The sequence below is a fragment of the Schistocerca gregaria genome, chromosome 6 (assembly GCF_023897955.1).
Source record: "Schistocerca gregaria isolate iqSchGreg1 chromosome 6, iqSchGreg1.2, whole genome shotgun sequence".
NCBI classification, from domain to species: domain Eukaryota; kingdom Metazoa; phylum Arthropoda; class Insecta; order Orthoptera; family Acrididae; genus Schistocerca; species Schistocerca gregaria.
In genome coordinates this window covers 285,139,376-285,165,384 of record NC_064925.1, presented here as the reverse complement: position 1 = coordinate 285,165,384, position 26,009 = coordinate 285,139,376, and the positions used below count along the sequence as shown (strand labels likewise).

At 42.6% G+C, this 26,009-nt stretch overlaps 1 protein-coding gene and 1 pseudogene across 2 annotated transcripts in view; one reads left to right on the top strand and one right to left on the bottom strand.

Annotated features, from left to right (window-relative positions):
- The window catches only part of LOC126278407 (sodium-coupled monocarboxylate transporter 1-like), a 172,488-nt gene that overhangs the window by 80,309 nt on the left and 66,170 nt on the right, over positions 1–26,009 (bottom strand). The window lies entirely within an intron of this gene.
- On the top strand, positions 13,763–13,880 carry LOC126279158 (5S ribosomal RNA; annotated as a pseudogene).

Genomic DNA, 26,009 nt, shown 5'->3' with positions numbered 1-26,009 from the left:
CTGACAACACGAGTGACACGCAATGCTTTGGCTACCGGAGTACCAGCAGTAGAGGATGACAGAGTGTGCTGAGCGGACGGTGCGTGAGGGACACTGATGGCCGACATACTGATTAGCAAAAGAATTTTATTTGAAGCGCTCGCTGACGTATTTATGTTTGCAGGTGGGGATATTCAGCCGCCAAATAATTGTTAAAATTCATGGTGAACCTTCAGCTGTCCTTTATTTTGCACAATGTGCTTCGCTACCAGTTTCGGTCAAATTACCGTTATCGGGCATAACTGGGGTGAACGGCTGATGTGACGTAGAATAGAGGATGATGTTGAGGAGATTCCACAGAGTACAGCACATTTGGAAAAAGGTAAGACGAGCAGAGTTTTTATTTGCTACAAGCGCTAGCCGAGTAATTATTGGAGAGATTATATTTTCCTCAACAATAGATTTTGGTATCCAGGGCGAGTCATCATTCACAATTTTACATACCCACCATTCTTAGTTAAAAACAATTTGTAGGGAAAGTAAACAGTAAATTGCAACTTAAACAATCTGGCTGAACCAATGTTTATTGTTTGTGATATTGGAAAGGAAGATAAGAGTCTCATGTTATTACGATTCGCTTCTGTGTCATTAAAAGGATGTTAATGCCACCTTAATTTAAGGCAAGCCCTTGCAATGAGGTGACAAAGGTCATGGGACACCTTCTAATTTCGTGTCGAGTCTCTTTTTGCCCATCGTAGTGCAGTACCTCGATGTGGCACGAACTCAGCAGGTCCTTGGAAGCCCCTGCAGGTGTATTGAGCCACGCTGCCTCCGTGGATGAACATAACTGTGCAAGTATTACGGGAGCAGGATTTTATGAACGAACTGATCTCCCGACAGTGTCCGATAAATGTTCGATGGGATTCATGTTGGGCGTTCAGGGTGGCCAAATCATTTGCTCTGAAATGGAGCATTGTATCCATGAAAATTCAATTGTTCGTTAGGAAAATGAAGTCCATGAATGGCTGCAAATGGTCTGCAAGTAGCTGAACATCAGCATTTCCAGTCAATGATCGGTTCAACTCGACCAGAGAACGCAGTCCATTCCATGTAAACAAAGCCCACACATTTATGGAGCTACCACCAGCTTGCACTATGCCTTGTTGACAATTTGGGTCCTCGAATTCTTAGGGTCTTCGCCACATTCGAACCCAGCCATCAGGTCTTATCAACTGTAATTGGGGCTCATCCGAGCAGGTCACGGTTTTCCAGTAGTCTGTGGGCCAACCGATACGGTCACGAGCCCAGCAGAGGCGCTGCAAGCGATGTCGTGCTTTTAGCAAAGGCACTCAAGTTGGTCGTCTGCTGACATAGCCCATTAATGCCAAATTTCGCCGGACTGTCCTGTCGGATACGTTCGTCGTACGTCGCACGTTCATTCCTGTGGGTATTTGACGCAGTGTTGCTTGTCGGTTAGCGCTGACAACTCTACTCAAACGCCACTGCACTGCTCTCGGTCGTTAAGTGGAGGCCGTCGGGCAATGCGTTATTCGTAGAAAGGTATTGAAATTTGCCAGTCTCAATATCTACATCTACATCTACATGGATACTCTACAAATCACATTTAAGTGCCTGGCAGAGGGTTCATCGAACCACCTTCACAATTCTCTATTATTCCAATCTCGTTTAGCGCGCGGGAAGAATGAACACATGTATCTTTAGGTAGCGAGCTCTGATTTCCCTTATTTTATCGTGGTGATCGTTCCTGCCTATGTAGGTTGGTGTCAACAAAATATTTTCGCATTCGGAGGAGAAAGTTGGTGATTGGAATTTCCTGAGAAGATTCCGTCGCAACGAAAAACACCTTTCTTTTAACTATTTCCAGCCCAAATCCTGTATCATTCCTGTGACACTCTCACCCACATTTCGCGATAATACAAAACGTGCTGCCTTTCCTTGAGCTTTTTCGATGTACTCCGTCAGTCCTATCTGGTAAGGATCCCACACCGCGCAGCAGTATTCTAAAAGAGCTCGAACACTCTTGACACTGTGGATCGCGGAATATTGAATTCCCTAACGATTTCAGAAATGGAATGCTTCATGCGTATAGCTCCAACAACAAAATAGTTCAAATGGCTCTGAGCACTATGGGACTTAACATCTATGGTCATCAGTCCCCTAGAACTTAGAATTACTTAAACCTAACTAACCTAAGGACAGCACACAACACCCAGTCATCACGAGGCAGACACAATCCCTGGACTCGCCGGGAATCGAACCCGGGAACCCGGGCGCGGGAAACGAGAACGCTACAGCACGACCACGAGCTGCGGACCCCTAGAACTTACAATTACGTAAACCTAACTAACCTAAGGACATCACACACATCAATACCCGAGGCAGGATTCGAACCTGCGACCGTAGCGGTCGCGCGGTTCCAGACTGAAGCGCCTAGAACCGCTCGGCCACACCGGCCGGCTCCAACTTCCATTCTGGGTTATAGTCTGTTAAATCCCGCCGTGCGGCCATAAACACGTCGGTAATCTTTTCAAATGAGGAGAAATGACAGCACCTCCAACGCAGGACCCTTTTACACCTTGTGTATTCGATGCTACCAGCATCTCTACATGTGCAGATCGCTATGTCATGACTTTTGTGACCTCAGTGTATTCATTTCGAAACATTTCATTTTCTCCTTTCAGTCTAAAAAGCAAATCTTGTCAGAATTGTACAATCACGTCTTGCACTATTTCGTTAACAGCTAGATTCATTTTTGGAAAGATAGCAAAATTATCATCTGGCTTAAAGTAAATAATAAGGCAATTAGCTGCACAGTGATTTATTTGAGGATCATGCAGTGCAGCACATCATATTTTTATAACTGAACAAGACAGAGCAGAGCTAGTTATCCGTTGCAGATGAAATCAATTTTAGGACCTAAAGGAACGTTTAGAGGCGAAATTAGGAACTGTTCTCATTTTCATATAATTCAGTTCATACGATTTTGTAACAGGACACAGTTCCAATACGCAACAGTTAGCCATTGTGTGTCATTTCATGAGGAAGCCATTCTGCTTATTACCGATAACCATTATTTGTATTCAGTTTCATTATAGATAGGCAGATTCACTTTAGATTAATTGGTACCGCACACCACTAGCAGAAAATTTGGGAAATAAGTCAGTGCAGAGGATTATCAACAGTCTTGCTCCTCATCGCCATTCGCTAGTAGACCAGGGAAAGGGTGGGGGGGGGGGGGGGGGGTGAGGGGTGGATACGTTAGTGGTATCAGCAGTAGCCTCCTCCACTCACCGCCACGTGAATTGCGGAGTATTGATTTAAATGATGTAGATAGATGACGGTCGATCTTCGATGTAGAACTTTGCACTTTCGTCTCTCGCCTCTTCGCAGTTACTGTGGCAGCTACTTTACCTACCGTAGGAGTATAATCTTTATAACGTTTCTCTACGCCTCCATTGCGTTTCTTGAATAGCTGCTCAAGGATAGAAAATGCATATACGTTAAATTTCAGTGTTACTTCATATAAATTTCCTTTCTTCGAAAGTTCATTTATAGCCGTATCCAATACAGCTGCTCATAGGACGCCTGGCCACGTCAGTCCTTGCTTTAATACGACAGGAGATAGAAACTGACTTCTCGTGACGCCTAAAAGTGACGCAGAGAACACGCGATCTCAACAAACCGGCTTTGACCGACCTTCACTGGATTCGCGGCGAACCGGAGCACAATGAAAACTAAATTCTGCAAAATAATTGCAACCAGTCTGTTCTCAGGGTGACTGATTATCCAAAGCCGAAGGAACCGATTCAGCGAGTTCTTACTAAGTTATGCCTTTACAAAAATTAATAAAAGAAAAAATTATCCAACGAATCTTAACTTGAAATTTAATATTTTCATAATCTTATTTCTCCCAAACATCACTGTATTCAAACCAGACGTCCATTTTCTGAGCTGTCATTGTTTTCACGATAACAAATTACAAATTTTAAAACATCAATTTCACATATCAGTATCTCTATCTAGTGATCGTTTGTGAACATCTAAGTGGTGAACATTGTATTTCAAAGTAACATAGGTTAGAAAAAAAAGCAGAGGAAACATATTTACATTAAAGTGCATAAAACCATAAATTATACTAAAATAGTACCCTGGAAATTAATATTATAACCGTGAAAAAATTTACCACAGGTTAGAGCAGTATAGAAGTATAGCAGGATGGCGACCACTTTGTGATGTGGCTTGAAATAATGCAGCCTCTGTCACTGTACCACTACGAGTTTTTCCGCGTCTATGATATATGCTGCAATATATTACGTAACATTGGTCCAGTGGATTTTTTTAAGGAACTATACTACACAGCCTTTATAGATTTCGATGCGCTAAACACAAATATCATGATTAAAATTGTCTCCTTGCTCAAGGTTAGAAGTAACTTGGGATTTTACGTTTCACCTAAACTGCTGCCGTAATCAACAGTATATATACATAAGTGAACTTAGGTTATTCGCTCCGTTTCTGTGCATCCCTCTTGTGTTTGGTGCCTGGAGCATCTTTCTGAAGCATCCAGCAAAAATCACCCAACGTGGCTGCAGACCACCCCCCTGTGTACCGCTGTTACATGAGAATGGCCGGCCGAGTGGCCGAGCGGTTCTAGGCGCTACAGACTGGAACCGCGATACCGTTACGGTAGCAGGTTCGAATCCTGCCTCAGGCATGGATGTGTGTGATGTCCTTAAGTTAGTTAGGTTTAAGTAGTTCTAAGTTCTAGGGGAGTGATGATCTCTGAAGTTAAGTAGCACAGTGTTCAGAGCTATTTGAACCATTTGAGAGGGACCGCTCGCCTTGCTCATCACTGAATGCACAACAGCTCTCTGGGAGCACATTGAGTGGGAATAAAGGAAGTACCTCTTCAGGGTCATGTTGCAGCCAATGACCTTCTAAGCATACATCATTTGGTCCACATGTACCCGTAATTTTAGGCTCACCTGTTTCAAGAGCAATGTTGTCACGTTACAAAAACAATGCCATGGATGCAGCTGATCAGGCGTTAGGATAGACTCAAGTGTGAATCCCCCTACAGATGGCGTATTTGTGCACCAATGAATATCCCGTTTGTGATCTCCTCCTGAATGAGTCATGGAAACTTGGCTTCTTATACAAATACTTAAATACTGCTTCAATCATGTGTAAGTCTTAAAAAATGCTGTCATGAGTCCCAACATAATGTGCAATGGTGGGAGAACTATTTTGTTCTGATTCAGAAGAGGTTCTTCGGCAATATTCGTTTACCCAGGCATGAGAAGTGTTCGTGGAGTCCACCTCTTGTGCGACTGTCCCAGTCACAGAGATAGCATCAGTACCCCCTCTAAAACCCAACAGCGTCGCAATGACTTTGAAATCTCCACATACAGCCATTCATGCATATAGTAATTAACATAACATACGGATTTCAACATTGTATAACTTTATTTAGCTTAGGCAGCGTATGCTACAGGCATGAATGGCCTTTCATTACTTTTGTGTAACAGTACTGCCTTCACACTTGTGTTTGAGCCATGTATAAAGAGTCTCCAATCGTCTTTGTTGTATTTAATGTTCAGATCTTCCAGCGAAACATCACTGTCACTGCAGAATGTACTGTTGCCGTCAGTTTTTTTTCTGATGCACCCGAAACACAGGTACACGTACTGCGTCAGCGAGGAGATTTCACTGCTGCAATCGAGACGTCACGAATCGGTATTACGCTTTGGAAGATCAAAATTCCTAACCGTATCACTGAGTTCATCCTATGGGTTTTGTGTGGTTTCCAGATATCGATGTTGGTGTAAACGTATGGTCGGTGCCACATGTTTTCGGCTGTGTGTGTCTGTTCAGCATCATCGCTATCACTGATTGATGGTGGTACATGTGGGGGAATATGGAATTGCAATCCTTCGCAATGAGCTACAAGGCGAACGACAGATGGGATGCCAGGGTACTGAATACTTCTCTTCCTCTTAATATTGACTCTTTTTCTCAAGAGAGGTACGTACAAAAATAGCAATCCGACGCATGATTTGTGGGTTCATGCCGAATAGCAAGCACACAAAAATTTGCAGACATTTCTCCCACGCATTCAAGCATTCACTGTAGATGAACACGAGGTGGAACACATGTGTGGAGCCTTGATTTGTCTCCAACTCGACAGCCGAAATACAAGGTGCAATCTTGTTTCACTCCTTTTGTCAATAGTCGCCTTCTTGAACCACAAATAACATCTGTACAAATGTAACAAAAGTTATTATGTTTGTTACAGCAAATGCGGACATTTGTGAAAGAGTAGACATGCAGTTCTTCAGTTTCACCTCACATAAATTCACTGCCAACAGCCACGACACTCGTTCCAGTAACAAGTGAACTAAGACAGAACAACACCTCACCACCGCTACAAATGACAATTAAAATTGCGTGCGGTTTCTTCTACATTCGACAATGCTCACGTGACTGGATGGGGCACACATGAGTCAGTGTGAAGCAGTGTTGTCAAATTATACTGAAATTGTCCACCTCACTCACGTATCGCAGAAGAACTTTCATGCCTTTGCATACAGTTTGTTTCCGTGTGTAAAGTACACCAGTGGCAAAAAAACAGTCAATACCGTCACTGCGCGTTAGTTATGGAAATGTTACCGAGGATGGTGTCACTAAAGCGGAGCTACTAAATACAGTTTTCCGTATTTCCTTCACGAAAGAAGACGAAGTAAATATTCTAGAATTCGAAACCAGAACATCTGTTAGCATGGGTGACATAATAGTAGATATCTTAGGTGTTGTGAAACAACTCAAATCACTTAAGAAAGGCAAGTCTTCCGGTCCAGATGGTATACCAGTCAGATTTCTTTCAGAGTATGCAGACACAATAACGCCTTTCTTAGCAATCATATACAACCGCTCTCTTGACGAAAGGTCTGTTCCTAAAGACTGGAAAGTAGCACAGGTCACACCAATATTCAAAAAAGGAAATAGGAGTAACCCACTAATTACAGATCCATATAACTGACTTCAATTTCAGTAAGATTTTGGAGCATATACTGTACTCGAACATTATGAATCACCTTTAAGAAAATGACTTATTGAGACATAACCAACACGGATTCAGAAAATGGCGTTCTTGTGCAACACAGCTAGCTCTTTATTCCCATGAAGTAACGAGTGCTGCCGATAAGGGATCTCAGAGCGATTCCATATTCCTAGATTTCCAGAAGGCTTTTGATACCGTTCCTCACAAGCGAATATTAATCAAATTGCGTGCATATGGAGTATCGCCTCAGTTGTTTGACTGGATTCATTATTTCCCCTGAAAGAGGCCACAGTTCGTAGTGATAGACGGTAAATCATCGAGTAGAACAAAAGTGATATCTGGCGTTCCGCAAAGAAGTTCAAATGGTTCAAATGGCTCTGAGCACTATGGGACTCAACTGCTGTGGTCATTAGTCCCCTAGAACTTAGAACTACTTAGACCTAACTAACCTAAGGACATCACACACATCCATGCCCGAGGCAGGATTCGAACCTGCGACCGTAGCAGTCGCACGGTTTCGGACTGCGAGCCTAGAACCGCGAGACCACCGCGGCCGGCTCCGCAAAGTAGTGTCATAGGCCCTCTGCTGATCGTGATTTACGTAAATGGCCTAGGTGATAATCTGAGCAGCCCCCTTAGATTGTTTGCAGATGACGCTGTAATTTACCGCCTAGTAAAATCATCAGACGATCAATTCCAATTACAAAATGATCTAGAGAGAATTTCTGTATGGTGCGAAAAGTAGCAACTGGCACTAAAGAAAGAAAAGTGAGAGGTCATCCACATGGGTACTAAAAGAAATCCGATAAATTTTGGGTATACGATCAATCGCACAAATCTAAGCGCTGTCAATTCCACTAAACACCTAGCACTTACAATTACGAGCAACTTAAATTGAAAAGACCACATAGATAATATTGTAGAGAAGGCGAAACAAAGACTGCGCTTTGTTGGCAGAACACTTCGAAGATGCGACAAATCCACCAAAGAGACAGCCTACATTACATCTGTCCGTCCTCTGCTGGAATATTGCTGCCCGGTATGGAATGCTTACCAAGTAGGTTTGACGGAGGACATCGAAAAAGTGCAGTGAAGGGCAGCTCTTTTCGTGTTACCGCGCAATAGAGGTGAGAATGTAACTGATATGATATGCAAGTTGAGGTGGCCGTCCTGAAACAAAGGCGGTTTTCTTGTCGACGAGATCTATTTAAGAAATTTCCACCGCCAACTTTTCTTCCGAATGCGAAAATATTTTGTTGTTCATCATCCCACGCGCCATTCGAGAGTGTAATGGTAGAAAAGTAGTATGAAAATGGTTCGATGAACCCTCTGCCAGCACTTAAGTGTGAATTGCAGAGTAACCATGTAGATGTAGAAGAACATGCAAAAAGTTAACAGGATATAGAGGATGCTCCACTGAACAATTTGAGCTAGGGTTCAAATGGTTCAAATGGCTCTGAGCACTATGGGACTCAACTGCTGTGGTCATCAGTCCCCTAGAACTTAGAACTACTTAAACCTAACTAACCTAAGGACATCACACACATCCATGCCCGAGGCAGGATTCGAACCTGCGACCGTAGCAGTCGCACGGTTCCGGACTGCGCGACTAGAACCGCGAGACCACCGCGGCCGGCTTGAGCTAGGGAACCTGGGCTCGGAGAAGCCAGTTTAAGGAGATAATAGGAATAAAATAACATTACTGCATACTTTTTTATTTGCATTAGTTAAGGTTAACTGCAAATCTTACAAAATATGCTGAAACTGGCGGCCATCAACCTCAATGCAAGCATGACATCGGAGAACAAGATGTAACGCACCTCGACAATTATCCCTGGTGAGTTTCGAATCACATCACAGGCAACTGCAAATCTGGCAGCTATCTCCGTATTCACTGGGGTCTCATATACAAGTGACTTTAGATATTCCCATAGGAAATAATCAAGGGGATTCAGTTCAGGTGTCCTCGCAGGCCATGAAACAGGGTTTCCCCTTTCAATCCAGTAAACAGAAAATGCAGCATTTAGGTGATTGCGAACGTCATATTGAATCCACATGGTCTCACAAACTGCCAAGGGTACGTTCTCCAACGTAAACACGATACATCAGAGCCACGTTATGGACAAGTAAAGCAAACAAAACCTGCATCAGGACCTCCTAGCAATCAGGCTCGTCCTGCTTGCATCCTTGCAGGAAATGAAGAAGTACATGTATGTAAACAGCACAGTATGTGTAAATTTGTACTCAAGTTAGTTGTAAATAAGCTGCAAAACAGTCTTGCTAGACGAAACGGTAGACAAGTTTACTTCCATATCTCCTTAAGCTGGCTTCTCCGACACCAGGTTATCAAATTGTTCAGTGGAGCATTTTCTATATCCTGTCACATTTTTGCACGCTCTCACGAAACACCCTGTATTGTCCTTATAATGTCCCACGACTATAAAACGTAAACACCTTACTTACTTGTAACCCTGACCTACGAGACAATTTTAACCTCGATATTCGTGTTTAGTACGTATAAATCTAAAAAGCAAGGTTAATATCGTTCCTGTAAAAGCTAAAAAGTGAAAATTTGTGGACCAGTGTAATTTATTTTTATGCTTGTTAATGAATTTTGTGTTATTAACTTTAGGAAAGACTATTAAATGTTTGTTGGTGTTTTCTGTTTGTCATAAGCTCATCGCGGAGACTTGGCATAAACAGCACGGCAGAATGTTTTCGAGTCGGTCCTCACAAGATGATAGCTGAGCCTTTGTCCAGTATTTCGTTGTCTCTTACTGGCATTCAAAACGATAAAAAAGTTCGTCTTACTTTTGAATCAGTTCTTATTTAGCCACGCTTGCTTTCACCCATACATTCTTTAGCAAAAAAATGGTTCAAATGGCTCTGAGCACTATGGGACTCAACTGCTGTGGTCATCAGTCCCCTAGAACTTAGAACTACTTAAACCTAACTAACCTAAGGACATCACACACATCCATGTGCGAGGCAGGATTCGAACCTGCGACCGTAGCAGTCTCACGGTTACGGACTGCGTGCCTAGAATTCTTTAACAAGTTTAAGTTTTTTATCACGTCGCAGTTCCATGTCTAGTGCTACGTGGAACAAATACGTTCTACTTTCCGGTAATAAAAAATACGTTTTGTGATGAATTAATTGAAGATGTTTAAAAGGAATTATTTTGCGCTACGTCTTTTTGTATGATATTTGCGGTAAATACAAAATCTGAACCAATATGATATGCAAATATTAAGAGAAACTACCTCAGTATGTCATCTGTGATTTTCCATGACATCAATTAAATGACTTTATAAAAAAGCACTTTACGCTTTCCTGAAGCCAAGAATCTACAAGCAGTCCATTAATGAAAAGTACACCGTTTGGTTATCTCAAAAGTAATCAGTGACTGGAAATAGTCAAAAACAAAGATCAAGTTCAATTCAGCTTGAATATCCATTCTACAGGGTGATTCAAAAGTCGTGTCTCGTACGACAAATTCGATATTAGTGGAAACAGCAGAAGTTAGAACGAGAGGCACGACCCACCACTATCACACTTCTGAAAAGACAAGCCGTGTGCAGACGTTGTACCACATGTGCCTGTCGTCCGGGATCCACCAACTAAGGTAGTCCGACAGAAGGATATTAACCCTGCATTGTTACTGTGTTCGTTCATATCTCCTCAGACCCAATTTGCTTTTCTCTCCTATTTTTAATGACTGACAAAAAGGTTGGACACTGATTTGAGTTATATATATAAAGTAAGCAAACACATTTTGTTTAGGATTTTAATAAATTTTTGTTTGTTTTAGTACTTAGTTGAAGTGATAGAGCTAGTTCGTAGCTCGTAAACCAGTTATCCGTGGTTATGGTTCTTGATGGTTTGGATATATGACTACACAATCTTTTCATTACGTCATCCCCATGGTTATTCAGGTTATATGGTGTCCATTTCGTTGCTTTCCTCAATAAACTTCCAAATTTGAGGTGTAAGCTGTTCTTGCACCAGCTAGACTGAACAAAATGGCTCTGAGCACTATGAGACTTAACATCTATGGTCATCAGTCCCCTTAGACCAAACACTTTCATTCCATATTTGCCAAGTTTGGAAGGAATTTTACAAGAATTTCATCTGCCGTCACATATTCTCCAAGAGAACAATGTGCCATGCAGTTTTTTGTGAACAAATCAAAGATATTTCGTATAGGTGCCAATTTATCCCGTATTCCTCTGTCGGACCTAGTTGACTTATTAATAAATCTTATACGCTATACTACCAACCTGAACCTCTGTAGAGTCATTGAACAATATAACATTTCTAATCCTGTACCACCTCTATCCCAGAGGTCTTCTAAATTTACCGTAAGCAGCCTAGTATACGTCACCCAAATACATCAGACCAATAACGCTTTCTATTTCAAGTCTATTTGTCTCATAAATAAAGGACTGAGAAGGAGAGTATCTAGGATTAGCAGAAGTGATATTATCCAGTATTTCATCAGTGAAAAACAACCGCCATATTTCTATTTATGTCTTTTTGTCCTTCGCAGTCCCCCTCTCTCCTGAAATATGTAGTAAAATATCACGTGACCTAGTCGTGATACTAGGACTAGGAGTGTCTTCCATCGCCGGCCGTTGTAGCCGAGCGGTTCTAGGCGCTTCAGTCCGGAACCGCGCTGTTGCTACGGTCGCAGGTTCGAATCCCGCCTGGGGCATGGATGTATGTGATGTCCTTCAAAGTTCTAGGGGACTGACGACCTCAGATGTTAAGTCCCATAGTGCTCAGATCCAGAGCCATTTGTCTTCCATTCATTTGGCATGGCTATCCTTACCAAAAAACGGTTATTATTATTATTCTGATTTGTATCATTGTCATCCCCACTTTCCGTATCGTGCTCACTATATAATTCGGAGTCTGAATCTGCACCTTCTTTACCTGATTCTTCACTAGCCATTTCATTTAGCAATGTATACTTACACAGATCTTCTTTCTCATTCATTTTAGCCCTTTTCTTAAATAAACAGGGTGATTCAGCGTACTGAACATGTGATAAAATCGTATTTGCGTCAGAAAAAAAAAGATGTCACAAGTGCTACTGTGTATCCTGCACACCCAAACAGTACTTTTCTGCTTACTACAGGTGGTTCTGGCAGACCCAGACACATCAAATGCACTCCTAGACAACAGACTTCAACCCATATTCAACAATCAGATTTCACAACGCCGAAAGATAAGAAGTTACACGAAATGTGGCACGGGCATAGTGTTCTAAACGATATAAAAACTAATCGCCAAGATAGTCCTGGGTCTGGGAGATACAACAGTAGCAATGGAAGGTTAAAGGGGCGCCAGTTACGACGGCTGTGTAGTGCTGTTCTGCTCTGCAGTGTAGTGACTCATAACAGCAACGCACAGGCGGAAACGGTGCTCATCCATGCGGCAGGGACGAGTCAGCGGAAAGCAGCAGCAGCGTACCACAGGTGACGTCCAAATCAGCCTAATCGCGGAATGACTGGGGGTTTAACAGGAACGTTCAAGTCTACAGGCAGTGCCCACGACAAAAGACGTTCCGGACGACCGCGCACAGCAACAGGGGACACACAATCATCAGCCACGCTAGCTAAAGCGAAAGAGAGCTCAAAGTCAGTCAGCCAGAAAGGAGGGACAGGAATGCGGCATCAGACAAGCCTCTGTGCCCAGGCTACTGCCCTCTAATCATTTCCATCCCTATCGAATCTACTTTGTTCCAGAACTCCATGGTAATGACGCTGACAGTGTGTTGCAGTTCTGTGAATGCTTGGAAGAAAGACGCACACACCAGCGGAACTTTGAAGCTGTCATTTTCATCGGTGTCAAAGCTAGTTTCCATTTGAATGGGAGGGCGTATCGACATAACGCCATCTATTGAGCAAACAACGATCCCCGTCTCACTGTCGAGTGGTATACATGGGGTATCCTCTTTGGTCTCATATTTTCTAATTTCGCCCTGTGAAGTTGCAGTCAAAAAACGACAGCCAATAAGTAACGAGCACATGGAAGTTTGTCCGCTAAATAACTGTCTTACTGCAGTGCTGTTTCTGTTAGTACAACTTATTATCTTAATAAATAAGTGCCATTACGGTACTCTCAGAGTAGTTGAACACGTGCTTTACCTAGTAAACATCACACAAAACCCGCTTCCAGCCTAACTCCATGGATAGGGTTTCCTTATCTGTCTAGTTACAATTATCTTCAGTTAAATAAATTAGTAACTCCGCTCTTTAGCATAAGAGGCATTAGCTGCGGCAAGATAGCTTAAACACACACACTTCCAGGCGCTCATCGCTGACTAGTATTTTATGGCTATAACTACATAACAGTGGATTTCAGACCTATGATTACCCAGAAAATTTTACCCGTTCGACATTCCTTATCTTAATCTGACCTTACCATGTTGTTTTTCTTCACCCTGTAAAATATGTACAAGAACCAAGAGCGAATAACAAGAATGTAAGACCTAGAGACAAAGGCTCAGATTAAAAATGTAAAAGCGTAAGGGAGGGACGCTATCTTTACACAGCGAGGGAGCAATTGACGAAATAGAAGAGTGACATTCAAGTTGAACGGATATCAGTCATAAAATTCGTTTATGTTGCTGTAAAAGTGAGGAAGAACTATTGGACCTTTTGAATTTAATAAACCCTCTACTAAGTACCGAATACGGCCAACGGCCTTGCCGCAGTGGAAACACCGGTTCCCGTAAGATCACCGAAGTTAAGCGCTGTCGAGCTGGGCTAGCACTTGGATGGGTGACCATCCGGTCTGCCGAGCACTGTTGGCAAGCGGGGTTCTCTCAGCCCCTGTGAGGCAAAACTGAGGAGCTACTTCATTGAGAAGTAGCGGCTCCAGTCTCGTAAACTGACAGATGGCCTGTAGAGCGGTGTGCTGACCATATCCCTCCCTATCCGTATCCGGTGACGCCCGTGGATTGAAGGACGACACGACGGCCGGTTCGTACCATTGGGCCTTCCAAGGCCTGTTCGGACGGAACTTAGTTTTTAAGTACAGAGTATGGTTTCAGTATAGACCAAAAATAGGCTAAAGTGTTAAGGAGCAGTAAAACTGAGATCAAAGAAAGGAGTAAAATTTCATTGGACACTGGATTTCGAAGCAGCCTTTGAGCTATTAACGTGTCTACTGTCCACTGGTCCCATCTTTCCACATTATCATGTGATTCTGGCACTCATGCATTAGGCTGAGTTTTAAGCCAAGAGGTAGATGGGATGGAACATCCAACAGTCTGTATTTCTACACAGCTCAGTAAGGTGAGGAATAATTATTCAGTTAACCACATTTTAATCTTCAGTATCACATATTTTGTTTCCTTTATGGGTGATGTTTTAAGGTCACAACAGATGATGCAGCATTGAAATGACTTTTAGGGCTAAAAGATATGACTAGTAGCTTCACCTGCTCAGCTTCATGGCTAAGCGAATTTGATCTCATGGTTGTACATCATCCAGGGAAATCTCGTGGTAAAATATAAACTTTAGAGTTTATTGGCGTAAGCGCAGCAGAATGGTGCAGAGGCCAAGCTGCTGACCCAGATAGAAGTTCACAAAGAGAGCACAGTTCAGCTGTGGCGCAGAAAACACGGTGTGATCGCTGCATAGTTGTACCAGCACGTTTACAGAATGGGGCACTGAGGCAGGTTTATGATTCAATTTTGGCAGGAAATAGTGGACAATATTCCACAGAGTGCCATGGTTTGTAAGTTATTGGTGAATGGGAAGGAAGCAAGACGTAAAGCGTTACATGAAGAACCGCATTCCTTGCACTCAAAGATTCCAATTACAAAGGTTACTTGTAGCAGACAGACCATTCCAAATGATTGGTGTGGATATTCTTGGTCCATCTGGACAAACACCAGCAGGGAATTGCTTGTATTAAGTATTATTGTTTATTTCTCAAGCTTTGTGGGCATGATCACTATACCAAATCGACAGACGCAGGCTATGGTTAATCAATTGCTACCGGAGTTTGGGACGACAGAATCTCTGATAAATGGCAAAGGCAATAACTTGAATTCTGTATAATTGAAGCAATTGCACTAAATCCACAATAAATGGAAGGACTGCGAGGGTACACAGAATGATAAGAAAAATGCTGATTTATTATGTGAGTAGTCACTATGGTGATAGGGACCATCTACTACCATGTGTAGTATCAGTATGTAGCTCGAAGATCCATGAGAACACTGGTTTATCCCCATACAAGGTTGTTTTTAACCGAAAACTGCCTTTCCTCTTCGAATTATGCAAACCACGCCAGGAGATGATATCTCCTTCATTTGATATTTATATAAAATTTTAAAAGTATCTGGCAGCAGGTTATAATTAGGTAATAGGTTACAGGAACATTCGAATGAAATTTTTATTTTTAATGTTAGTGCAATCTTAGTGTGTCTGATTTAGTTTGGTAGGGGAACATCGATGTTATCTCACACTGTACGTATATTGTTTTATGAAATATGAGGTTTCTGTAAAAGTGGTTGTGCAGATGTGCAACAAGAAATTGGTTGGCGGTAAATGAGATGAGTGGATGTACATGTGTTACACTCTATCTTTTAACTTTAAGGATAAAATTCTTTATAAATTATGTTTGCTAAGTTAATTTAGTCATTTAACATTATGGGGACCTGGGGAAGACCAGAACACTACTCTCCACCAAGGCATTAATACGGTGCCAAACTGGGAAAATCAAAGCCTGCCTCACAAACAGATTCGCACAGTCCCTGGATTATCTAACTTCACCCTCATCCATTGTGAAAAGCACAAGAGTGCCCTAGGGAGGTCATTATGAGTAAGTCCGAATTCTGTCAGGAGATAGGATCACATTGTCTATCTTCACTGGCAAAACTGGCACTCTTTATTTGCACCCTCTACAAGCAAGGTCTTCTGGTAACACACAGAGTGCAATGGTTGGCAATAAATGAGACTTTTAGGACCTACCTTCCGATTACCTGCCTCCAACACTGGAACGACAATCCTAAACATCGCCCAGTCATTTATCTACCTGCTGCACTTACCCTTCGACATCCTGCCCAAGGAAAAACTAACTTTCTGAAGTAGTATACTAGACCCAACCTTTTGCATCTCCTTGGAGTAGATGTTGGGCTCATAAAATGGTCGTTTGGCAATGGAACTCCTGTTCGACCATGTGAAAAAATTCGGATCCGGCATTGTCACCTATTCACCATAAAAGGAAACACTACATGCACTGTCTTGTGTAATTCTGGTGATAATGTGTGTTGTTTACCGCAGCCTCACACACAGAGTTGCCCAAATACCACCTTTATCGTTTAAACTACGGGTCAGTACTTGTCATGTTGGCACCATTGAAGTGTTGACTCAGCCTCAGAGGGTGACATAGAAGCTCCACGTTCGAGTACTGTAGGAGTGAGATGGGGTACATGATGTAATACGCGAAAGGGAAGAAGTGCACGCAACGGTGAAAGTTACTAGAGAAGATTCAAATGGCTCTGATCACTAGGTGACTTAACTTCTGAGGTCATCAGTCGCCTAGAACTTAGAACTACTTAAACCTAACTAGCCTAAAGACATCACGCACATCCATGCCCGAGGCAGGATTCGAACCTGCGACCGTAGCGGTCGCTCGGTTCCAGACTGTAGCGCCTGAAACCGCACGGCCACTCCGGCCGGCTACTAGAGAAGAGTTTTCACTGGAAACGTGCAGGATAATTAAAATGTGAGGACATTGGTTAATGTATTAATGTTCAGTTGCAACTAGTGTCAAGTAGATATCCAGCACGCTGGATTTTTCTAAGGAGGGAAGAAATGTAACAACACTGGCCAAGACAGGGGCCTAGAGCTACAACTAGAGTGTAGCCACCGCCATTTGCCACAGTCAATGACTTGCTGACAAAGCAACTCACTAGGAGCAGGCTGCTTCCATGGTTGAAGCTACTGCTACGTGGCAACTGTCGGGTCTAGGACACAGGCACAATTCGGGAAACTTCCGAATGACAGAGGAATGTGGCAGTGGTTCATCTTCGGTATAATCGGCTCCAGAGACCTGTATTTAAACGCCCACGCCATCCGAGCAGGTCATCAGTACGGCAGTGCTACTTTAAGAGACCCATCGTATGTTCATCACCCTCGGCAGTCCGCCGGATTCTGCTGAGCTGGCCTGCCTAACTCAAGCTGTCGCTCACTGTATCGCTACCCCTCTCCCAATCCCGAGCATGTGGCTGCTGACAATGACAGTGTAAAAGTACCAAAACTGTTCGCCACCTTCCGCCTGCACAGGAAACGCATGTGTCCATGCCAGTGTGCTTGGGTGCAATGCTCACCTCCTGTCATCTACCTGCTTCACGCACCCTGCTCTACACTTATTTGGAAGTAGAGAAATTTAACAACAAATTGGCTGTCTATATCGTCTGCACAATAACCCACCGCCAGCAGAGAGTCGCTCACCCACGTGTTTCTATCGACACCCTTTGCGTTAACTCGGGAACGAAACTTCTGAGAATATATGTCTTCTGTACGGCATTTATGGAAATAAATCATTGTAGGAAAACAGAAAAAAGAGAGAATCGAAGCAGATGAAATGTAGTGTCACAGAAGAATTCTGAAAAGTAATTAAAGTGTTAAAACAAGAAATGATGAGGTTCTCTCCAAAATAAACGAGGAATGAATTTGTAGATACTAACTAGAAAATAGAACAAGATCATCCGACAAGTGTCACCACACCACGGAATAACTGCTAAAGCAGTGATTCCCAACCTTTCTGAGGCCATTACCCGTAAGTGCAGTCGGACATTAGCTGAGGCCCATCCTTCCCTCAACAATCATTAACTTTAGCGGTTCACTAAACTTTCAAATGGAAAGAAATCCTTCAGCACTTTTGTTTCTAAAATGATGAAAGACCAGTTGTAATTAGCTTTTGTAGGTGTTTTATGAAACCATGAACTAATGGGTCAATGAGACAATTGGTACTGCTTATTTCTAATAGCCTTCATTTATAGAATGATGAAGCAATTCTCAGTTAATCGCAAGTACTATCTACAACTCTTACTCAGGAAAGATAACAGTCCATGGTGAGGGTAGACACTTGTTATAAGACACGCTTCGTGCCATCCCACAGTTCTCACATCATGATTACAGGAGATGGAAAAATTTGGAACTCGAGAATTTCCGCTTCCTGTGACCTTCACTACGTCGTCCACAGTTTTGTTTGTTTGTCAGTAACATGCTCCATTACAACTTTTCGTAATGCTAGATATATGTTTGTTTATAGAGTGTAGTGTAATGTTTGTGTTGTATGATTGCGATATGGTGTTGATGATGATGAGAGAAGGGAGACGGTGAAAGCCTACACCCCGCGAATAGCACGGAGAGGGCCGCCAAGCTTAACGCCCCCATCCGACGAACGGATCAAAAAATGGTTCAATTGGCTCTGAGCACTATGGAACTTCAACTTCTGAGGTTATCAGTCCCCTAGAACTTAGAACTACTTAAACCCAACTAACCTAAGGACATCACACACATCCATGCCCGAGGCAGGATTCGAACCTGCGACCGTAGCGATCGCGCGGTTCCAGACTGAAGCGCCTAGAAGGGCTCGGCCACTGCGGCCGGCACGAACGGATCACCATCAACCGTGTCACGTACCCTCACTTCATGAGACACTGCGAAGAGATTTGATAATTAAACCAGGACACTGGCACATGGTCTGGTGATCAGGAACTTAATATCACCAGCTCTCCTCCATTTGTCGACAAAATAGTGACAGTGAAAATGTTCCTCTATTCGCAGGATTCGAATCCACTGACCCCTGGATCGAGCGCCACCGCACTATTATGCGACCTCGGTGACGGAGATAAGTGGTCGTTTACCCCTACGCCGGCAATGTACACTTCTTACCCGGCAATGGAAGAAATTGGATGACTTCAGGATGCCATGCAATGCGTCTCACCACTGGCACTGATAACAAGAGGCACAGCAACAGTCCAGCAGTCATTAACTAGTTACTGTTGTGCTGCCACTTAATTCGTTTATTGTTCTAGAGTAAAAGATAAACCTATTTTTGGTCTATACCTATAATTCGGGGAAGGTATTTTCATGAGATGCTGACGCATATTAATATAGGTGTCTCAAATTTACTGTCATAGATGTATGTTACAAAGCATGCTTGTAGTGGGTAGGCTCTGTGAGGAAGTCTTTCGTACAAGCTGTAACTTGCATTGCATTTTGTTAATGCTATTATTTGAAATAAAAATTTTCATTAATGGGTACAGTTTTACGAAATACTAGTAACAGTAATGCTCTTTTAAAAATAATTTAACTTTGCGACCGAAAGAGAATGAACCCTTCTACTTCACCCCTCACAAAATTAAATTTTTACGCCTAAGGCGATAATAACCCCTCATGTTGGGAACCACAGTACTAGAGAGAACCTAAGAGCGCATAAATTGAAGGAGAAGACAGAGATTGCAATACGTACGGCAAATAAATCAGGGACATTGGGTTTAGACGCATATGTTTAAATCGTAGAAATCTTTCTGACGAGGAATGATCCCTTTTCATGTGCTCGTCTGCTTCTTTAGTCCTCTTTGCGTCTTTCCTTCGCCCATAGCGCATTATTTTGCTTGCAAGGTAGCAGAATTCTTTCACTTCGTCTTCTCTGTGGTCCACAACTGCGATGTTAAGTACGTCGCTAATCTACTCGATGTTACTTTTGTCTTTCTTTCGTTACTGCCCCTCCACATTCTGTGATTATTAAACTGGTCATTCCGTAATTCACTGAGGGTAGCAATGTCATCAGGTAATAATGTATCCGAGGGGATGAGAGTACAAGGGGTACAAGTGACATTTCACAAGAAAATGATCTAAATGCACACTTGGTAAGCTAAAGCGTGAATCCCTTGCGAGTAAAAGAAGTACACGCGATTTCCTGCATAGTGCCGCACTCTGTGACGATAAAGTTTAAGGTCTAAGTCAACGCCCGCACTGCATGTAGAATGCAACTAGTGCAAGAGAATTGACCGACAGAAGCATAAATGCTGCTCTCTTTAATGGAAGTTCAGATATGTGTATTTTAAAAGTACAGCAACAGCCCGACCTTTACGCTTTTAAGGATACTTGTACTAACATTAATGCATGTTTAAATAGATCATATTTTTAAATACTGCTTACACACCTTGAGGAAAATCAGCATATGGACACAATAGGTCATAAGGTCCTTGAACCCAGCCATACATATGTGGAATGTGAAACAGATTTTGGTCTCTCTAAAAGCCAAGGAAACAGCTCAGCCACGTAATTCTTTCGCAAGACAGGACGGAAGCACTGAAGCAGGTTATCCGAAGTTTTAAGTACTTGAAATGAAAACAGAAACCTGTCTTTCAGTTAAAGCCATGAATTCCATAGGAAAGTATAAAGTCTCTAAAGGCTCAGAATGAACCACAGTATAATGGAGGAACACCAGCCGGCTCTGAATCAGCAAAGAAAATCCTGTAACAATGCAGTTCAAGCATTCACTAAATAATGATCTTAAGTTTTCAATGGCGGATTTCAAGAGGCCCAGTATTTGTCCCACATGAGTACCTCTTCTGTAGCCTTTGCATCAATATGAATTTCAAAAAAAAAAAAAAAAAAATGAGAAATGGAAAAAAATCTGATAAAGAACTACATCCCTCCACTTTATAATAAGTGCTATAGTAATGTAGCACATTCCCAGACAGCAGTTATCATGGCTGTAAGAAGAAGGAGTGGAAAAAAAGATGACGTGGTCAAAGAAGGAGTCAAGGAAGACAAAAATGCACAACACACTGGTACAGCGTCACAAGTGTTTCCCAGGAAAGACATCTTCAAGAGATACCACAGAAGGAAATGCAAATGGTCCTACAGATACTGACTATGAGAGGGTTATATAAAGTGACTATGAACAATCGCTGGTATGTATTGGAACCACACTGATATACACTGAAGAGCCGAAGAAAGTGGTACACCAGCTTAATATCTTGTAAAGACCCCCGCGAGCACGCAGAAGTGCCGGAGCACGATTTGGCCCGGACCCGACTAACGTCTGAAGTTGTGCTGAAGGGAACTGACACCATGAATCCTGCAGGGCTGTCCATAAAGCCGCAAGAGTACGAGGAGGTGGAGATCTCTTCTGAAGAGCACGTTGCGAGGCATCCCAGATATGCTCAATAATGTTCAGGTTCCAGAAGTTTGGTGGTCAGAGGAAGTTCTGAAACTCAGAACAGTATTCCTGGAGCCACTCTGTAGCAACTGTGGACGTTTGGGCGTGTCACATTGTATTAGAATTGCCCAAGTCCGTCGCAATGCACAAAGGACATTTATGGATGCAGGTGACCAGACAGGATGCTTACGTACGTGTCACCTGTCAGAGTCGTATCTTGATATCCCCTGCTAACATACAGAGTCCCTGGATTCAGAAGGTTGTCTCCATACCCGTACACGTCCATCCGCTAGATACACTTTGAAACGAGAGTCGACTGACCAGGCAACTTGTTTCCCGTCATCAACAGTCCAATGTCGGTGTTGACGGGCACAGACGAGGCGTAAAGCTTTGTGTCGTGCAGTCATCAAGGGTACATGAGTGGACCTTCGGCTCCGAAAGCCCATATCGATGATGTTTCATTGAATGATCCGCACGCTGACACTTGTTGATGGCCCAGCATTGAAATCTGCAGCAATTTGCTGGAGGATTGCACTCCTGTCACGTTGAACGACTGTCGTAGTTCCCTTTCTTGCAGGATCTTTTTCCGTCCGCAGCAATGCCGGAGATTTGATGTTTTACCGTATTCCCGATATTCACGGTACAGTCGTGAAATGGTCGTAAGGGAAAATCCCCACATTATTGCTGCCTCTGAAATGCTGTGCCCCATCTCTCGTGCGCCGACTATAACACCTCGTTCAAACTCAATTAAATCTCGATAACCTGCCATTGTAGCAGCAGTAACCGATCTAACAACTGCTCCAGACACTTGTGTTATATATGCGTTCCGACCGCAGCGCCGTATCCTGCCTGTTTACGTATCTCTGTATTTGAATACGCATGCCTATACCAGTTTATCTGGCGTTCAGTGTCTTTTCGGTTTGTTATTTTAATTTTATTTTGTGTTTACCTATAGGTTTTCAGCTTTAATTACTCACATATCATTATTTTATAATGAAAAAATGTATCGTATTATGTATATAATGTTTGTCGTACCACAAAACCTACAAAACGTAGCACGGTAAATAAAAAGTTTTTGCACTTGTATCCGTTTTACTCTAACACGTTTTGAGACTGAAGAAGTATATTTTTAATTTATGTTCTATATAAAAAAAATCAGTTGTCACATGTACGAAAGATAATCACTAGACAACAGTTCGAGCGACTTGGCTGATTTTTTATATAAATCTCAACGAAAGAAATGTGACGGTCGGTTTGACTGTTCTGCTGTCACATGCTTTCATAAAAAATGTGACGTTCAGTTTGACAGACACCTCTAGATAACGTTTGCAGGCAAATACTTGCAAATAAGAATTTCTCAAGCCTGATCTATTTTGACTCCAGAACAACAGTACTGTCGATATCAACTCTCTCAGTTGGAGCTTATGCACAAAATAACTTGGAACCTCGACAAAACAGACGCCAAACGTGACAATTCGAACTGAACGTTTGGTGTTCAGATACGATCCTACGCCGCGGAGGTATCGGTCGGCTTTGGAACAATTAATAATGTTTGTCAACGCTTCAATGCTTTTAGGTTTCGACACGAATCGCCAGAATTATGTTTTGCGAGCGAAAAGATCAAATTATCACGACTGACACCGCAATGAGAGTCACTGGCGTCATTGCTTTCTGGCCAAGAACCTCGATCGAAGTCTTTCTTGCGGAATACACAAAAGTACAACAGTTCCTTCGAAATGACATCATTTGGGGCGAATCCTACCTGTTCGTAGATCTACATTTACATCTACGTGATACGCTGCTATTCACAATAAATACCAAGGGGTATGGTTCAATGAATCACCTTCAAGCTGTCTCTCTACCGTTCCATTCTCGAATGGAGCACGGGAAAAACGAGCACTTCAATTTTTCTGTGCGAGCTCTGATTTGTCTTATTTTATCGTGATGATCATTTCTCCCTATGTAGGTGGGTGCCAACAGTATGTTTTCGCAATCGGAGGAGAAAACTGTTGATTGCAATTTCATGAGAAGATCCAGCCGCAACGGAAAACGTCTTTGTTTTAATGATTGCCACTCCAATTCACGTATCATGTCTGGGCACTAATTACCCTAATACAAAACGAGCTGCCCTTCTCTGAACTTTTTCTATGTCATCAGTCAGTCCCACCTGATGCCGATCCCACACCTCACAGCAATAATCCAGAATAGGGTGGACAACCGTGGTGTAAGCAGTCTCTTTAGTAGAGCTGTTACATCTTCTAAGTGTTCTGACAGTGACTCGCAGTCTTTGGTTTGCTCTGCCCACAATATAATGTATGTGATCGTTCCAATTTAGGTTATTTGTAATTGTAATCCCTAAGTATTTAGTTGAATTTACAGCCTTTAGATTTGTGTGACTTATAGCGTAATCGAAATTTAGCGGATTTCTTTTAGTACTCATGTGAATAACTTCATATTTTTCTTTATTCAGGGTCAATTGCCACTTTTCGCACCATACAGATCTCTTATCTAAATCATTTTGGAATTCGTTTTGATCATCTGATGACTTTACAAGACGGTAAATATAGCATCATCTGCAAATAATCTAAGAGGGCTACTTAGATTGTCTCCAAAAACGTTTATATAGGTGAGGAAAAACAAAGGGCCTATAACACTTTCTTGGGGAACGCCGGATATTATTTATGTTTTACTCGATGACTTTCCGTCTATTACTACGAATCGTGACCTTTCTGACAGGAAATCACGAATCCAGTCGCACAATTGAGTCGATATTCCATAGGCACGTAGTTTGGTTAGAAGACGGAGGAATGGTGTCGAAAGCCTTCTGGAAATCCAAAAATATGGAATGAATTCTTCATGAGTATAGAGAGCTAGTTGTGTTTCATAAGAACGATATTTTCTGAATCTGTGCCGACTGTGTGTCAATAAATCGTTTTCTTCGAGGTAATTCATAATGTTCGTAGATTAAAACCATGTGAAATACATTCATTAAAGCCACTGTTCTCACACATCCAGATGCTGGAAAGGTTCTTTCATACTCCATGTACTAATGATTTCAACCGATTAACCCATTCATTTTGACTTCTATGCCCAACCAAAGTCCCGTTTTCAATAATAATAAATAAGGTCAGAGAATAGGGGAGGAGGTGATGGACAGAGGAGGGTGAGGAAACGGATATAGAGAAGGGGAAGCAGGATATGGTCAGAGAGATCATGGAGGAGGAGATGGATGGAGAGAGTGTGGGATAAAAGATGTACAGGGAGTGGGAGGAAGGTTGGAAAACACCGTTGTCTCCTGACATTCATTGCTTACATATTCCGCCCTCACAATCATATTCCGCACATCAAGACGCTTCATTCGAACCCCAACTCGATAAGATAAAGTAAATGTTGTATGAATTCATGTAAACGATATGCAAATAACAAGTGCGCACTCGAGGCTGGTGTACAAACATACATTGTAGACACAACGGTCACAGGAGCTTTTAGTTCGAGAGAGGCAGACCACACACTGGGTGGCCGATCCCTTCAGAGGACGAATCAACCTCGGCCACCCGTGGAGCAGACAGTGTGTGCCCGAGTAAAAGGGGGAACGACTCCGTGTTCGGCTTAAAAGCAAATTCCGCTACATTGTGTGGGAGCGCCCAGGCCATGCATTCTTTACACATAGCATGCAGTTTCAGAGATTTTCACAGGGAGACAGCAAACGCCAAACGCCGATACTACAGATTTCCGGATTGGTCGCCTTAAACTAAATGTCATTCTCCCGTTTTAGAAGAGCAATGCTGATTGGCAGACGATATTCCTGACGCCTTGACCTGAAGGAGTAATGTAAGAGACCGAAAGATATTGCCCTTCATGTCTGGCGTGGAGAGGCACCGTTCCATTGTCGGTCTTGGAGCGAGGAACAAGTTTCTCCTCAGTACTTCACTGGGAGAGCACCTCTGCCGAGAGCGAATCGAAGTGCGACTCTATACTGAGTCCTTGCGATTAAGCGATGTTCACTGTGTTGGCCGACACACTTATTGTGCAGTGTGAACAGACAGAGTTATAGTCAAACGCCTGCGAGCGAATTTTTGAGTGGCATCACAGTGGACTGGTTATCTGACCGGTGTACCATGCCAATAGTAAGCCTAGGGGCGAATAGGAATCCTTGACTTCATCAAGGAATAGGGAGAGTTTGATTGGCGAAGGTCAATCCAGATACAACGAGAGTTATCTTATTTGTCAGCAGCGAGCGGCGCAGACAGCAGTCATCGCAGCTTACGGCATTGTGCACTACAGATATTGCGAGCCCCATATTTCCTCCACAACAGTACACTTCATTGCATTTCACACAGCCTCAACCGTACCTAGCAACATTCTAAAGGATGATTATTCAAGTTGAGTAGGCGCGCCTCTCAGTCATTCTGCCAAGTCAATAACAATCTTAAACTTTGTATAGAAATTTCATTAGCGAATCCTATCCTTGAGAGGTAACTTCACATTCCGAAAAGAACCAGGATGTAACTTGTTCAATTCATAACTAAAAGTGCCATTGCGATTTCTCAGAATTTTAGCATAATAAATAATAATTTTCGTTAGTTTCATGTTTTTCTTACACTAACTAGCACTACTCCAGTACCCAAGTATCCCACTAGTTACGTAAAATTTTTGTGTCATTTCCTTACAGTGGACGACTCCAGAAGATATTTATTGCTGAATGTTTTTCAGGCATTTCTCTTTAGAACGTTAGGAGCGTCTG